Genomic DNA, 14,082 nt, shown 5'->3' with positions numbered 1-14,082 from the left:
CCTTCAAGGACCTCCAAGTCCATTGCAGGGCGGGTAGGATCCATCAGACCCGCTGGCAGTGCGACAAGTCCGACAGGTCGCCCACCGCTGGCACCCTGGCTGAGAGGAGTCCCACCCCACCCAGGCCTTACGACTGGGACCTCGTGGACGGCTCCCTCCCCACTGGGCACCTGCAGCCCACAGCAGAAAGGGAGTCCCTCCGGGTCTGACGCACTGGGGGCCATGGTAAGGGCCGTTGCTGTGGCTGGAAACTCCCAGGAGCTCCAGGAACCCGGCATCAGGGTTCCAGGCCGTGGGAATGACATATAAGGGCCGGGAGAAGGCATTTGGTGTCTCTGGGTGACACTCAGTAGGAAAGCAGGAGGGGCGGGGGGAGATGGACTCGATAAGTGAACGTGGGGACATTTCTGGACCCTAGATCTGGTCCAGATGTCAGGTCGTCATCCTCCATGAAGTCCCTCCTGGGGTGGAAGCCAGAGGGCCCCTCCCTCCACCCGTCCCTGAGCCACCATGCTAGAGATGCTGGCAAGCTGTCAGTGGGCGGAAAAGGTGGTTTTCAGAGTCCGTGAATAACAGTAAGCACTTTGGATGCCGAAGTTTCTCAGTCTGTTAATTTTTTTTTTAAATAAAACTTTTAAGAGAGTCTGGTGTAATTTTAAACAGTCGTCAGGTGCAAAAGGTATAGGCACCAGTGGTCCCGTCGAAATCTGCCTCAGTGCCTGTGGGAGACGGGGAGGGCAGGCAAACACTAGCAGGCTGGGTATTCAGGTTTAAAGACTTAGCTTAGAAAGTTTGTGTATCTGGGCATACACTCCGTTTTCATAGTGATTTTTGCAGTTAAATTTGAAGGCAGCTCCAAGGGAGTTTCCTAAGGCTCACCTGATGCTCTGTTTACACAGAGATTCCGCCCCCTCCCAGCCCCAGTCTCCCCTTTCTTGGGGCCTTTGATGCTGCCCTTTCTGTTTTAACATTCGATGCTACTTGTTGCAGATGTCTAGGTGTTTCTTATGTCAATGTGCACAAAGAGTAAACAGTTCATTTTAAGAGATCTTTTATATGTGTAAGCACTTTGTGTTGCGAGCAGGAAAAGCAGCTGCTCAAGAGTGCATGAGGACGGTTTCTCGGATGGTTGTTTGGCAGCCAGGTGGGTATCAGGGTAGGCTTGTTCCAGGCGCCAGGAGCGTTGCTCTGGTTCTCTGGCTTTCCTGTCCTGTGCCAGCCTCATTGCAGGCTGGCTTCCCTCACGGTTTTGTGATGGTTTCCAGCACATTTTCTCAGTCATGTACTGGTGGCGACAGACCTCGTGTGGTGACACAAAGGCCCAAAGCTTCATTCTGTGGACTCAACCACCAACAATTGCCATGGCCAGTGAAGCACCCTGTGGGTATGGGTCTATATCTCGGTCTGGGTCTCTCCTTCCTCCCTGAGAGAGGCAATGGCCTAGGGCCCGAGCTGCTGTGTGCCTGCCATGGCTGTGGGGTCATTCCATCCAGATCAGATTCCGGGGAAGAGGGAGAACACAGAGAAGGCAGCCCTGTGGTATCATGCCACAGGTAGGGGGTGAATGGGGCTTAGAATTGTGTGGCTGCTCTGGCTTTAATCATCAGAGTGAGGTCTTGCTGCTCGTGGCACTTCCGTGGGAAATGCTGTCACTGCTGTGGTGACCAGGAGGGCCCTCAGTCCTGCCATCATCATCTGGGCAACGGCAGGGGCAGCTGGGGCCAGGCTAAGGGGGTTGGCCAGCCCCCACCCCACCAGGAGCTGAGAGAGGCAACCTCACGTCTGCTTGTCCCGATGTGGCTGGCTTGGCCCTGTCCCCATACGTCCCGTCCTGTCCTCTGAATGAAATGTTGCCAGGTCACCTGTGTGGCGGTGGCTGGGAAAGATGGGGAGTCCTGACATTTGGGGTGACTAAAACCCACAGTAGCACGTGTGTAGGCCTTTGTGGTGAGACGTGACAAGCGTGGAAGGTGGCCAGGGAGGATGGGGAGCCCGGCCTCGTGATCCTGAGCCAGTTCTGTCCGACCGTGTGTCTGTGTGGTCAGGAAGGGGTGCAGGGAAGCCTGTCACCTCTCCAGTCCTTCTGGTAGCCGGGAGGCCTGGTCTCTGGTAGCTTGTGCCAGCAGCCATTGTCTCCATGCCCGTGCTTCCTTCTGTCCCATCACCAGCAGTCCCGGGTCCTCCCTCTGGGGCATCCTTCCCCTGCTGGTGAGGGGAGGCTGAGCACCTCTCCCTGCTCCGCCTTCCCATGCCGGGCCAGTGCTCTCCCGGCCAGTGTAGGGCAGGGAGTGGAGGGGTGAGGCGAGAGGCACCTCCCATTTCACTCTTTGCCGCCTGTCCCTGAAGGTGGGCTGGGATGGGGGAACCTGAGGCCTGGGACAGACGGGCCCCAGCGGCCCTCATCCTACAGCAGTTCCTGCAGACTGGGCGCGGCTCCCGAAGCCGAGGCTGGGGCTGCAGCACGGAGTCCTCAGGCCTCCGCAGCGGTGAGCCGGCGAGAGGCGCTGGGACATGGAGTCCGGCCGCAGAGGGGAGCCCGGTGGCGGTCGGGGGAGGCGAGCCAGCCGAGGCACGAGGCCGGTTCAGGCTGGCTGATCCCCACAGAGACCTGAAGACGCCAGGCAACCTTGAGCCAGACGGGTGAGATCCCCACCCAAGGGCCTGGAAGCGGGGATTGGAGGTTCAGCACCGATCCTCACGGGGCAGCGGGAGCACGTTGTCAGGACAGTTAGCCTGTGTGGAGCGTTGGGCACGTGCGCAAGACGTGACACAAATGCCGTCCTTCTCACCACATCACTCAGGGCGCCGGTGGGGAAGCCGAGGCCCAAGGGGGCTCCAGGCTGGAGTGAGATCGCACAGCCTGCATGCGAGGGCGCCCGGAGGAATGGGGCCAGAAGCCACACTGCCAGGGTTCAAATCCAGGCTCTGCCCTTGCTCTGTGACTCTGGGCAAGTTTCTTAACCTCTCCGAACCTGTTTCCTCATTTGTAAAGTGGGGGTAATGGCAGTCCTCACCTGATGCATTGTTGTGGGGAATAAATGAGGTGATGTGTGTAGCCCACGGAACGTAGTGCTGTCGACTGAATGGTTTGTGTCCTCAGGGGGAGTGTTTTGTGCATGTTTAGTCCTGGCATGGAGCTCCTAAATCTCTTGGAATTTCTTCTTCCAAAGCGGAGTCTTTTGTTCTGATGAGGCGGGCCCCTGGAGGGCTGGTCACCAGAAACACCAAACCCTGATTAAAAGCTTGGGATTTTCAGCCCTCCCACGCACCCCTTCTCTAGTGAGAGGAGAGGGGCTGGAAATGGAGTTAATGACTGGCCATGCCTGGAGGCGGGGTGGGGGGCAGCTCCACGGGGACAGAAGCTCCTGCACTGGGAACCTCCCAGACCTTGCCCTGTGCACCTCCTCACCCAGCCGTGCATCTGCGTCCTGCCAGGTCCTTCATAAGAAACCAGGGACCTAGGGAGTAAGAGGTGTCTGAATTCTGTGAGCCCCTCTAACAAATTAGACCCAAGGATGAGGACTGAGAACCTCTCAGACACAGCCACTCAGGACGGGTGACAGTCTGGTGTTGGGAATGGCCTCTGGGGAGCCCCCACCCGTGGGATCAGACGCTACCTCCAGGCAGACAGTTGAGCTGACTTGTAGGACACCCAGCTGGTGTCACAATTGCTCGGGGTAGGGGAGCCCCCGCACATCTGGTGCCCAGGAGAAGTGGGGTGTTTTCCTACTCATACTTAATACAGACATTTATACTTAAATACCAATACAACATCAAACATTATACATATAACATACATATATAATGTATACATTGTATTATGCAATAATTACTATAATTGTTATATACATTATATATTTTATGTAATATATGTACAATATATGTAAAATAAGATAATTTTGGATATATATTTAAGATATATACAATGTTAGGGGCGCCTGGGTGGCTCAGTGGATTAAGCCTCTGCCTTTGGCTCGGGTCATGATCTCTGGGTCCTGGGATTGAGCTCCACCTCAGGTTCCCTGTTCAGAGGGGAGCCTGCTTCCCTCTCTCTCTGCCTGCTTCTCTGCCTACTTGTGATCTGTCTGTCAAATAAATAAATAAAATCTTTAAAGAAAAAAAAGATATATACAACGTTAAAAATAGAGCTACCCTAAGACCCAGCAATTGCGCTACCAGGGATTTACCCCAAAGATACAAATGCAGTGATTCGAAGGGGCACATGCACCCCAATGTTCATAGCAGTGACGTCCACAACAGCCAAACTGTGGAAGAAGCTGAGATGCCCTTCAACAGACGAATGGATAAAGGTGTGGTCCATATACACAATGGAATATTCCTCAGCCATCAGAAAGGATGGACACCCTCCATTTGCATCAGCATGGATGGGACTGGAGGGGATTATGCTGAGTGAAGTAAGTCAAGCAGAGAAGGTCAATGATCATATGGTTTCACTCATATGTGAAGCATAAGAAACAGGACAGAGGATCATAGGGAAGGGAGGGGAAGACCAAATGTGAAATCATCAGAGAGGGAGACGAACGATGAGAGACTCTAAACTGGGAAACAAACTAAGGGTTGTTGGAGGGGAGGGGGTTGGGTATGGGGTAACTGGGGAATGGGCATTAAGGAGGCATGCGTTGTGATGAGCACTGGGTGTTAAATGCAACTGACGAATTATTGAACTCTACATCTAAAACTAGTGATGTACTTACATGTTGGCTAGTTGAATTTAAATTAAAAAAAGAAAAAGACACAATGAGCTAATGATAGTATATGACACAAAGTGCATGATATATGTAATAAAATATACACATATAATAAGATAAGACTTGCGTTTCTGGAGAACCCTGAATGACACAAGGGCCTGCCTTAAACATTGCCTTCCTGATTTCCCTGTTTGAAATTGTAGCTCCATCCCCTGCTTTGTGACCCTGACCCAGACTACAGCCTGCCTTAGTACTGATTTTACTTCTTCGTCATCTGTCTTCTTCACTGAAATGAGGGCAGAACTGTGGTCGGTTTTGCTCACTGTTGTTTCCCCAGGACTTGAAACAGGGCCTGGTAAACAGTAGGCACTCGCTAAATGCTGAATGAATGAGTTGAGGGTAGCATCAATAAATGCAAGCGAGTCTTCCCGAGCGCCAGTCCATTCTGCTCTGGACGTAACGCAGTTCCTGGAAACCTGGATGTGGCCTGTGTCCCATTGTCCCCCAGGAAGGAACAGGGGAGGCAGGGTGAGCGTGTCTGGATTATTCAGTGGACTGCGGGGCCCGTGGGGGCGGCCACAGTTGTCTGGTACCTGCCCGGGCGCTGAGGGCAGGTCAACAGAGGCTGGCGCGTGAGTGAGAGCCTGGAGAGAAGGTTCTCGGGCATGAGCGCTCTGACCAGCCTTTGAAAAGCTACTTACAGACGAGTTGTTCCCTAGCTTGTTCCTAGAGCTCTGGGAGGGGCAGTCTCTCTGGCGCCAGCAAGGCCCCCGAGAGGGCAAAGTGGCAGAAAATGAAAGGCATGGTGGCTCCATCATTGCCCTAGCCAGAGCCAGTCTCCCCTTTTAGCCTCAGCGGGGGTGGCCGGACGAGGCTTCCCGTGGGCCTCTGGCCAAGTGCGGCCCTCCGACATCCAGCCAGAGGGACGTAGCCCTTCTGCTCTACTTGCATAGACACTGCCCTACTGCTGGGAACCTCACCAGAACCTCAGGGACCCCACATGCCTGCCCTAGAATATGAGGAAGGGGTCTCCGGGGTCAGCCAGCTCCCCTCACAGCCCCAGTTCGTGGGCTGGGAGTGGTCAGACTGGGGGCCTCAGAGATTGGGGAGAAGGAGGCTGGTCCTGCAGAAGCCCAGAGCGGCGGTGGCGAGCCATCCCAGGAATCTCTTGGAATCTTTGGAATTACAGAACAATCCTTTGTCACGTCACAGACAATCACTGCACCCACCCAACCCCGCTGTGAAGCCCAACACGCTGGATGGAATTCCCGTGAACTTGTGAAGTGCTCTGAGTGAAGCAGGAGTGTCATCCGGTACAAACCTCACCCACAACCTGAATAGTTTCATATTTTATTATTGATAATCACTGTGCTCTACTTTGTCCATAATAAATAGTATTAAGTATAAATAATACAAATAATATGATATAATTATGCTCTATTATCAATAATAAAATATTTATTAAGAAATAACTGGTATCTGGCATACTACTAATTATCCCACTTTTCCAGTGGGGCAACGGAGGCTTGGGGGACCAATACTGTACTTGAGATCAGGGAGCTGAAAAGACAGACTTTTCATGTGCAGTGTTGCTGTTTTCTAAATGGTGCCCAGTTTCCATATTTATTTAAGAAATGCTTTTCGGGCCAGAGCTGGACAGGCCACACCAACTATGTGGGCGGGTAAGAACTGCCCCAGGCCCTGGGCCTGTAGCCTGTGCAGTGTGGTTGGGAGCATGATCAGGGCAGCTGCAGGGTCAGTGGACCCCGGGTTCTGCTGCTGGTCCCCACACTTACTGGGTGCTGAGTGCTGAGCTCCCCTGGTGTCTCCTTGTCTGTCAGAGAGGGCTGGCACCTGACTTCCCATCCGGGTGGAGGTGATGGGTGAGGTCATGGACCTGGGTCAGCAGGCACTGAACACGGCAAGCAACCCCAAAGGCCCGGGACGTTATTCCTTGCAGCCAGTTAGGAGGAGGAAGCACTCCGTGGGGGCTCCCTCCACCATCTTGCACCTCCGCTCTTGGAGATACCCCAGGGGTGGGGATCCAGAGCACAGGTAGGGGAAGGGCAAGTGGCAACGGCTCAGCCATTTCTGAACACATCCCTGTCTCACTTTCTACAGGTGAGGTGTGGCCCATGTCCCCCACCCCCCGGGTGCCAGTGGGAAAGGCAGTCTCTGACTTCCCAGACCAACTCCACACCTTGATGCAAAGGTTATTAGCCCTCCGTGCCACCCGCACAAAGCACAGGTGGGTTGTAGACATCCGCTACGGCTATAAAAGGTCAAGCCTCTAGCCATTTGAGGATGTCATAGATTGAATATGTTCCCCCAGATGTATATGTTGAAATCGCAATGCCCAGTAACTTCAAAATGTGACTGTATTTGGAGATGGGGCTTTAAAGGGATCATTGTGGATAAATGAGGTTGTATGTGTGGGCCCCCATCCTATGGCTGGTGTCCTTATGAGGAGAGAGACATACCAGGGGCTCACACAGGGCTGCCATCAGCAAGCCTAGGAGAGAAGCCACAGGAGAAACCAACCCTGCAGACACCTCGAGCTCAGAATTCAGCCTCCGGGACCATGGGAAGACAGATTTCTGTGGTGCTTTGCCATGGTGGCGGGAGCAAACCAATGCAGTGAATTGGGGGGGGCTACAAAAAGCTCCCCCAGGGACAACGTCCCTCACCTGAGACGCCCGAGACGCCCAGATCCTGCCGCAGCCACGCAGCCAACCAACAGGGAATCACGTTTATTCTATTCTGGATTAAGTGCCAGGTACAGAAAGCTGCTGGGATTCCGGACCAAGGGCAGTGGCTGGTCTGGCCCAGAGGGAGGCCTAGAGATGACAAAACGGAGCCATCCCATCTCAGAATCCCACCACCTGATGCGACCAAGCAGGGACCTTACCTTGCACAGTGAAACAGCCCAGAGTTCCCACAGATAACTCTTGGTTGATGGCCAGGGGCTGGTGAACTTTCTGTGAAGGCCCAGATGGGAAATATTTTACCCCCTGTGGGTCACAGGAGCTCTCTCACACTCCTTTCATTGGATTTTACAACTCTTCCAAAGGTAAAACCCATTCTTGCTTTGCCGGCCTCGCAAGAGCATGTCTGGCTCTGTGGGTTGTGGTTTCTCAGCCCCTGCTCTGATCTGCTCCCCGGGACTGGCAAATTCAAGACAGTGACAGCAGAGCATGACCCCGATGTGCACCCTGTGTGGGCGCTCAGGTCGAACACCCACGAAGCCGGCCCTGCTGTCATCTTTACTGGAGTCTCAGGAAGGTGGCACCAGCCTCACAGGCATCTCTCGAGGTCCCGGAGTCTCAAGTTTCAGCATTATGGCTGAAACTTGGGCCACTAGGCCAGTCACTGGAGGCTCCGTTGTTGGTTATCTGGGAGGAGGGCCCACTCCCTGAGCTGGGCTGGCGCGGGGCCCCCTCCCAGCCACGCGGGGCTTCTGGTGGCAGGTGAGATTCCCCATGTGCCTGAAGGCCTTCCGCGTGGCCGGCTCTTGCAGGGCTCTCCCCGGTGTGGAATCACCGGTGCCCGCTCAGCATGGGCCAGTGGCCCAAGGCCTTGCCGCACTGCGCGCACTGACAGGGCTTCTTGCCGGTGTGGACCCTGCCGTGCTGGGCGGGGGTGGACTTGCCGCACACGCCGCACTGGGAGGGCCGCTCGTTGCTGTGGATGGCCCGGTGCTGGAACAGGAACGACACCTTCCGGGAGCTGCGCCCGCACTGGCCCAGCGGTGCGGCTTCTGGCTGGCGTGGCTCTGCAGGTGGTAGAGAGGGGCGCCTTCTGGCTGAGGGCCTTGCCGCACTCTCGGCCCGGAAGGACCGCTCCCTGATGTGTGTGCGCTGCTGGACGGCCGGGTAGGCCCCTGGCTGTAGGACTTGCCGCAGGCGCTGCACTGGGCCGGCCTGTCGCCGGGGTGGCTGCGCGGATGCCCGGCGAGCTGCACGTTCTGGCTGAAGGCCTTGCCGCGTGGGCGCAGCGCGAGCGCCAGTCGCCGGGCTGGAGCCTCTTGCGCAGCATGAGCGCGGACGACCTGGTGAAGCGCGCCCCGCACAGCCGGCACGGGAACGGCTTCTCGTCCGTGCGCGTCTGCTGCTCCGCCCGCGTCGGGCTCTGCGCCAGCGCCTTGGCGCTCTCGGGGCACCCACAGGCCGCTCGCCCGTGTGCGTGCGGTGATGGCGGGCCAGGCCGGACTTCTCGCGGAAGGCCTTCCCGCACACCCGGTATGTGTGGGGCCGGCGCCCGTGGGGGCCCGCGCGTGCCCGAGGAGGGACGAGCGTTTGCTGAAGCGCCTGCCGCACACGTGGCACGCGAACGGCTTCTCCGCGGTGTGGAGGCGCTGGTGGTCCACCAGCTTGGTGACGAGCGCGAAGGCCTTGCTGCAGTCGCCGCACGGGTAGGGCCGCTCGCCCGTGTGCGTGCGTGGGTCCCCGACCAGCTGCATGTTCTGCACGAAGGCGCGGCGACAGAGCGGCTCGCCGGTGTGTGTGCGCCGGTGGGCGGCCAGCGTGGTGTCCGGTGGAAGCGTCGCCCGCACTCGCCAAACACGAAGGGCTCCTGACCACGGTCGGGGGCTCCCCGGGCACCCTCGTGGTCGGGCTTCCGCGGCTCACAGCGGTGGGGGCCCCTGCCTTCTGGAACTCCTAGCTGGGCGTAGCTGGGCTGATGCTCTCCTGGGGCCCTTCCTGGAGGCCCCTCGGCCTCTCCCGGTGCCGGAGTGCCAGAGGCGGCTCCCTCCCAGCTCTTTCAGGGCCAGCCCAGAGGATGCTCTGGGGGGAATGGCTTCCTCTGGGCCGTCCCTGTCAAGCCTGGATTCCAAATATGAAGGAGCCCCAACACACGCACGTCACCCGCGTGGCCTTCTCCCGGGGCTAGGAGAGCCAAGAGAAACCCCCTCAAGCACTTGCTGAGGGTTCTAGGATAAGGCCTGATGGCTGGCGCAGGGGACTGATGTTTGTGCCCCCCCATTCAGATGTTGAAATCCTAAACCCCAGGTGATAATGTTAGAAGGGGGTGCTTTGAGAAGGTGAGTAGGTTAGGAGGGCTGAGTGCCCTCCCAGAAGGGTCCCCAGAGAGTTCCCTCCCCCCTGCCTCCCTGCGAGGACACAATGAGAAGTCACTGGTGGTGAACCAGAAAGAGGGACCTTCCCACAATGGTTGTTCTTACCTAGTGAGCGCAGGTTCTGGAAAATCACATCTCTGTACCGGTCCCTCTAAGCTGGCTCCAGCTGCTGCCACTCCTGGGTGAAGGTCACCAATTCCTGCAACCACAAAGTCATCTGGTCCACCCAGGCCTGTGGGGGAGGTGGGACAGGGAGCTGGCTTCAGTGGGTTGTCCCTGGGAAGACCCCCTACACACCAGCACAGTGCAGGGGGCACATAGTAGGTACTCAAGAAACATCAGGTGAGATTATGATGCCCATTATTGTCACAGGGCTGGAGTTTGAGGCCAAGTCCCTGGGTTTGTTGATTCTTTATGAGGACACACAGGACTCCGAGTCATACTTGTGGCTGCCCTGCCCCAGGTGCTAGGGAGATGGGCTGTGGAGGGGACTCAGGCAGGCAGGGGCTCAGTCGACTCTGTCCCCCCACGAGGAGGGCGAGGGCACAACACGACTTACCAGGGCCTCGTCGGCCAGCAGCTGGGCGGCCATCCCTTCACTGCCCAAAGTGACGGGGGCCTGGTGGCTGAGTCTGGGGGCTGATGGGGTGAGGTGGAGGGAGAGAAAGAGAGGGAGGACAGTGAGGAACCAGGCCCAGCACTGCTCTATACACACATGCACACACCCTGCCCTCCTTTTCTCATGGAGGGATGAGAAACATTTCTCAGGGGATGCTCAGAGAAACACACAGACACATGGCAAGCACAGCGCAGGGGCTCACACTCGCCAGACCCCCGCAGTGTGGCGGAAGTGGGCAGTGGAGACATGCCTCCAGGCAGGCTCGGACCCAGGCCCGCTCTCCCTACGTACCCCCCACCACCCCTGACCCGGCTCCTGGGGCACTTTCCTCCGGTGTTGGTGTCTAATGATACACAAGTACCGCAGTACAAAACATGGTATATCGTGCTACAAACTAGAGACTGTATCTACGTGTAAAACGTGTACTCGATACGCACAGTACTAGATACTAGACATGCAGGCCTATACACACCCACTGTCTCTCTCTCTACACCATGTTTACTAGTATAGAAGATACACACATGCTCTAAAGACCAGAGTAAATGCCACAGATACACATACAAAACATATATATGAATGGGTGTATGTGAGGGGTGTAGAGAAGTACAGAATGTCACATGTACAGTACACGTGGTCAGTCACACACTAGACCACATCTACCTGTGTATGTGTGACCGTTTTATCTGTATGCTGGGGTACCAGATGCCACGGAGACCTGTAATGGCATGGAATCCCACACACTAAACACTATACGCGTGGGTGAGATATGTGTAAACTGACGACACGTGTCATTGTTCTGAATACTGTGTGCACCACATGCATACGTATGCGTGTGAACAGTCCACACACGGTACCCCAGGAACAGGCACAGAAGGTGGACAAACACTACCGTATGTACTCACAAACAAGGTGTATATATGTGCATACACTGAATACTGTATATACGGTTATGTAAGGTGTATATGTACGCACACATGAAATACCGTAATTACACTAATATACATGTGTATGCCACTAAATTCTGTATTTCAATGACTCCAACATACCATACACTGAAAGAAGGCATGCTTTTATCTAAGGGGGGAAAATCTGCCAATTAAACCGAATTGCTCTCCTTCTGCTCACACTGAAACGACTCAGAACACAGCTCTACAGCTGTCTGGCTTCCCCACTGCATGGCCTGGCACACCCCATGTTGGAGACCACGGTCCTGACACAGCTCAGCCCCCGGGGCCAGGCTGCCCTGCCTGCCGCTCCCTAGCGGTGTGCCTGGGCAGGTCACTTAGACTGTTTCCTCATCTGGAAGGTGAGGGACCTAAGACCCCAGCTTTGTAGGGTTGTTGTGAAGTGGTACCTGCACAAGGCTTAAGTGTGGTTATTGCATTAACTCCCCTACCCTTGTGGGGGCGAGGGGGCTTTTCATTTTGTGCCTCAGTTTCCACATGTGCAAATGGGGGGAAATCCTAGTGCGAAGGGCACGGGGCTCCTGTAGGGTTCAAGGAGATGACAGGGTGTCTCCGGTTTCCGCAGGCGTCCGCGGCAGCATCGCTGGGAGTTCCAGAAGCCCCCGGGGACCGCCTCTGCGAGTTCGAGCCGATCTTCCCGGGGGTCTGCACCTACGACAGCCCCGGGTGTCACAGGGCTGGAGATTGAGGCCAGGTCCCTGGGTTTGTTGATTCTTTATGAGGACACACAGGACTCCAAGTCATACTTGTGGCTGCCCTGCCCCAGGTGCTAGGGAGACGGGCCCCGTGGAGGGGACTCAGGCGGGTAGGGGCTCAGTAGACCCTGTCCACCCAGCGCGGGCACCGTGGGAGAGCGGCCCACGGTCCGTGAGGCGCTGACTCAGGCACGTAGCTAGGGGATGCTCCGAAACTGCTGGTGGCAGCGCTGCCGCTACTATTACCTAAACAACAGCGACGAGAGCAGCTCCGACGGATGGAGCTCTGCGCGCCACCCCGGCACAGGTGCTGTCCACACCCGCTGTCCGGGCGGGGAAACCGAGGCACAGAGGGGCGGGGCTCACAGCCCCTTCCGGGCCCCTCCCGCGATCCCGGGTGCGTGATCCTCCCCACGAGGACAACCTGGCGGACGAGTGAATCCGGCGGGCGGCGCGGACCCACCCCGCCACCGGTCCGGATGAGCACACCGTCTACGCCTGCGCACCTGGCCGCTCCCGCCCCGCCCCTGCGCAGCGCCGGACCACAGCCCCCTCCGCGCTCCCGGACGCCTCCGCGTGGGAGGAGACCGAGGCTAGGAGGAGGGAGGAGATGGGGATGGGAATGGGGGAGGAGCTTGGAGGGAGCGCGGGGGAGAAATGGAGGGAAGGCTTGGAGGAAGGAGGGTGGAAGGGAGGAGGATAAGGAGGGGAAGACGGGAGGGGCTTGGAGGAGGGAGGGGGAAGGCAAGAGGGAAGAGGACTGGGAGGGTAGACGAGGAAGGGCTTGGATGCGGGAGTGGGGAGAAATGGGGGTGGGGAAGAGTTTGGAGGGAGGAGGAGAGGGAGGGGCTCTGAGAGAGGGGAGGAGGGAGGAGGAAAGGCAGGGGAGGCAGGTAGGGGCTTGGGTGGAGGAGTTGGGAGTAGAGGGGAAGGGCTTGGGAGGAGGAGGGAGGGGTAAAGGGAGGGGCAAGCGGGAGGAAGTGGTAGGAGAGGACTGGGAGGGAAGAGGCGTGGAGGGGCCGTGGGAAAGGGGGCTGGGGGAGCTAGGGTAGAGGAGGGGGGTGGGGAAAGAAGAGGGGAAGGAAGGGGAGCAGCCTCCGCAGTACGGAAGAGAACGAGAGGGTGATGCGTTCGAACCGGGTGGGAGCAGCGTCTCTGGCCCCTGGTGCTCCTGCGCTCCGACCCCGACCTGTGTGGTTGCACCTCTGAGCCTCGGTTTTCTCACCTGCCGGGAGACTGCGAGGAAGGAGACCTGCTGTAGGGTTGCTCTGTGGGTTGCACGCGTTCGTTCCCGCGGAGGGCGCCCCGCCGAGGACCCCCTCCCGCGGCGCAGTCCGGCGGACCCTCGCGCGCCCGCGGAAAGGTTCTGCATCCGCCCCGCCCGGCCGCAGGTGGCTTTGAGCTCTTGAAATGTGGCCAGTGCGGCCGCGGCACTGAATTTGCGGCTGTGTCGTATTTTAATTAACTTACAGTGTCATGGTTCTGCGTGGCTACCGGCTCCCGCTTTCAACGGGGCAGCCTTAAGGTCTTAGGTCTCTTCACTGTATGGGCCGAGCTTCTCTTGCACTTGTACCAGTGGGGGGGCCTCCTTCACACTCCACAGCGCAAGACGGACGACAGCAGTTCGCGCTCCCTGGAGCCCTTGGTGTGGACTAACCCACTGGTGCCTCACCACGTGTGTCTCGGGGTGCCTCTTGCGGTGTGTCTGGATGACTTTACTACTACTACCGCTTACTGAGAGCGTACTGTGTGTCCGGCCCCCGGAGAGACTCCGGACACCCCTGTAATGTCGTTTAACTGCAGGAGGAGGAGGCTTAGGTGTAATGAATTTGGGAAAGGCCAGAGGGCAGGGTCAGCAAGAAGGGGATGGCATGCGGTTGTGTTTTTGTCTCTACTTGGATCTAAGCTAGAAAATCCTGGAACTCACGGAGAATGGATGGGCAGAGCGGAGGTCATCTGCCCCGGAGGCTCCGCCTACCGCCCAAGGGGCGCCCCCCACCCCACCCCACCCCACCGT

The sequence above is a fragment of the Lontra canadensis genome, unplaced genomic scaffold (genome assembly GCF_010015895.1).
Source record: "Lontra canadensis isolate GAN:19392208 unplaced genomic scaffold, GSC_riverotter_1.0 scaffold206, whole genome shotgun sequence".
Lineage (NCBI taxonomy): Eukaryota > Metazoa > Chordata > Mammalia > Carnivora > Mustelidae > Lontra > Lontra canadensis.
This window is presented reverse-complemented; position numbering follows the sequence as displayed.